Source organism: Bison bison, unplaced genomic scaffold (assembly GCF_000754665.1).
Source record: "Bison bison bison isolate TAMUID 2011002044 unplaced genomic scaffold, Bison_UMD1.0 scf7180017864280, whole genome shotgun sequence".
In the NCBI taxonomy this organism is placed as follows: domain Eukaryota; kingdom Metazoa; phylum Chordata; class Mammalia; order Artiodactyla; family Bovidae; genus Bison; species Bison bison.
In genome coordinates this window covers 3094852-3098379 of record NW_011494852.1, presented here as the reverse complement: position 1 = coordinate 3098379, position 3528 = coordinate 3094852, and positions in this window count along the sequence as shown.

Genomic DNA, 3528 nt, shown 5'->3' with positions numbered 1-3528 from the left:
TTTACAGTGGGAAGCATTTCCTGCTCTGAGAGCAGAGCTCATGGAGAAAATGTGGAAGTACCTTTGCCAAAGATCAAGTTGAGTTGACATTTCCAAGCGATTCCATTTGGAGCCAAGTGCTCTGTTGTCCCAGCCCCAACCATCATTCGTTTTCCTAGCAACCTTCCCCCAACCTATCCTGGTTCTGAGGTCAGCACTCTCCCAAACTAGCAGATAGAATCACAGGAGGGCCAAGGACAGATCTACACTACTCTCAGGAAGAAAAAAGGTCATTGAGAATCCTTCCTTTTCCCCCCAGGTTTAAGTTCTGGAGATAAGAGTGTGGAGCTGGGCCTTACTGAAGCCCAAATATCTAAACAGCTGAGGACTGGTGGACAGCAGCCTTGGGCTCCAAATCATTCCAACCTGAGAACTCGCAGGACTTGAGGCCATGTGAGTTTCATCAGGCACTGGTAATTCTGTAGTTTCGGATCACACCACCAGCTTTCCTCAGGCCGTTAAGGGAACAAGCTCCTGAGCAGCCTTGCCCCTTCTCCTGGCTTTCCTTCTTCCTCCACAGTGAGCCTGGTCTCGGGATGTGCTTGCACTGTGCAGTCTATCCAGGAACATCAGGGAGAAGCTGTGGGGTTTGGGGCTCTGCTCCTGGGGCATAGACTCTGAGGTATACAGCCCTAAAGGACACTGGGGACGGGAGTTCTAAGGCCTAGAGAGCTGAGTCCACCAGAGGTGGCACTCTGTGTGTGAAACCTCTCTCAGAAGTCAAACTCAACCTTTCAGGCTAGGAAAGCAGTTTGTTGGCTCAAACGAGATGAGATGGTCCTTAAAAACTCTTGAAGGAAGTCTGAGAAAGCTCCCAACAGCCAAACTGGAAACAGTTTGAGAAACAAAATAAATAACAGAATATTAGATGATAACCCAAAGCATAAATTAATACCTCTGAGTCCATACTGACATATGAATGATCAAATAAACAGAGACTCTCCTGGTGGTCCAGTGGTTAAGAACCCACCATTCAAGGGAGTGGACACGGGTTCAAGCCCTGGTCAGGGAACTAAGAATCCACATGCCCTGGGACAACTAAAACCTTCACACACCAACTAGAGAGAACATGCTCAGCAAACAGAAGGTCCTTGTGCCAAAACGTAGAACCAACACAGCAAGACAAAGACCCAGCACCCCTAAACTAACCTGAAGTGATGTGGGAGAGGAGACAACCATTCCTTACAGAAACATCCCAAGTAACAGACAGAAATCATCCGCTCCAGGAGGGTTAACTGACAGCCCTTCCCCGCCCAAGTGAGGGCTAGACAGAGTAGCTTATTTTCAAAGAGAAGAGGTGGGGAGGGGGAAAACAGTGCAGAAACCTGGCAAACGCAACGTAATCAACTAATCAAGGCTGATATCCCCAGTGGGAAGACACACAGCTGTCATGTGTACCCCGAGTGAGGAAACAGGAAGGGCAATTCACCTGTGTGGTGTCTTCCTCAAAACCCAAAGTCTGAACCACACTCGACATTATGAGTACAGCAGCCAAACTAAGCTTTTGGCAGTCCTTAAGCATCCCTGATCAATCCTCCTCAAGACTGTGAAGGCCACGACAGACCAGGAGAGAATGAGTAATCCACAGAGCAGAAGACACTGGAGACACATGACAATGAATGCAGCATGTGTAGGTTATGGACTGGATGCTGGGACCCAAAGAGACATTAATGGACAACCTGGTAAACTACAAATAGCAGGTGAGGTTTAGTTAGTAGTAATGGTCCAATGTTGTTTCTCACTGTGAGAAATATTTGCAACTTTTAAAATTTTATTTTAAAAACAACATGCATTAGAAAAAAGCTACATGCGCTGCATTCCTCCATTGACCTTGCCCAGCTCTACACCGTGATGTCACCAAAAGTCCCCATGATCCAGAGATGTCTCAGAGGAACCTGTAGCACCCTCAGAAGGGCACTGGGCTTGATCCATTGCAGCCACCTCTGTTACTCACCACCCCAGGCCCTGACTCCTCTCCTCACAGAGCTGCAGAGGGCACTGGGGGCAGTGTCTTCAGAAGGATAGGAGGCATGGGATGCATGGGCAGGGGTCCCACCACATGGAAGTCCTGTCGCCAAAGACAAAGAGCCAGCATGTGCAGCCTGGGCCTTGGGGTGTTCACCTTCTTGCCCAGGAACCTCTGAGACACATCTGCAGCCCCCTGAGCCCCTTGTGGGGTAACCTTCAGAGGGGTGGCCCCCAGGCAAAGGAGCCATGGCAAGGATGGGCTCCACTAGGCCAACTGTCACTGCAGCTCAGTACTTAGTGCCTCTTTGCCAAGAGCAGTTACCGGATGTGAATCCTATATGCCATACGGTTCCGACTGCTGTCACACACCTTGCAACCCAACTTCAGATCAGGTTTTCAGCAAACCAGACTCCACCACAGGTGGCTCAGAGAAATGTCAGCCAGGTGCCTCAAGTGAGAAAATACCTGATTCTGATTTACCAAGTGTTTTAAACCTTTACCTTATTTATTTAATCCCAGGCAATGTTCATAAGCACATCTATAGTAAATAGAACTAAAAATATTATTGTTTATTGACTCCAGAGAAATGGAATATTTCTGCTATTATTCTAACAAACATTGTGCAACATCCACCGAATGCTGGGCCCTCTCCTAGTCCTGGAGATGCAGCAGCACACAGCATAGCTCTCGCTCTCCTGCAGCTCTTCATCACCTAAGAGGGAGGGAAAGACAGTGACCCCAAGGGAAAAGGCACTGTGGGTGAAGATGAAGCAGGGGAAGAAGACAGAGGGCTGTCAGGGGAAGATGGAGGCAGGACACTTTGATAGGCAGGCTCAATAGTGTGGGGAAATTTGTGCCCTATGATACTTGAAGACACCTGAAGATGAGGAAATGAATCTTGCAGCCACTAGAGGAAGAGCCTTCCAGGCCAGAAAGGCGCCATGTTCAGAGTCCCTGCTGCAGGAGCACACTTAGGTCAAGAAGCAGACAGGAGGCACTGAGGGAGGAGAGAAAGCAGGGATAAGTTCACAGAGGCAGCAACAGTGCAGGGCTGGTTGTGCAACTGGCCCAGAGATTGGGCCTAGAAGGGGCCTCACTTTTCCTCAAGTGGGAGCTCTGGAGAGGAGATAGTGGGAACAGCACACTCAAGAGTACAAAGAGGCTTCTAAAATGGATTGACCTAGAGACTGCCATAAGTAAGTGAAGTAAGTCAGACAGAGAAGCAGAAACATCCTATGACATCTTTTTATATGTGGAATCTAAAAAGACACAATATATAAATGAACTAATTTAGAAAACAGGAACTGACTCACAGATTTAGAGAATGACCTATGGTTGACCAGGGCAAGGATGGGGAGAAGAGATAGAAAGTTCAGGATGAACAGGTCCACACTGCTGTATTTACAATGGACAACCAACAAGGAACAACTGTATAGCACAGGGAAATCTGCTAAATGTTTTGTAAGTGCCTAGATGAGAGGGGAGTTTGTGAAAGAATGGATACATGTGTATATATAGCTG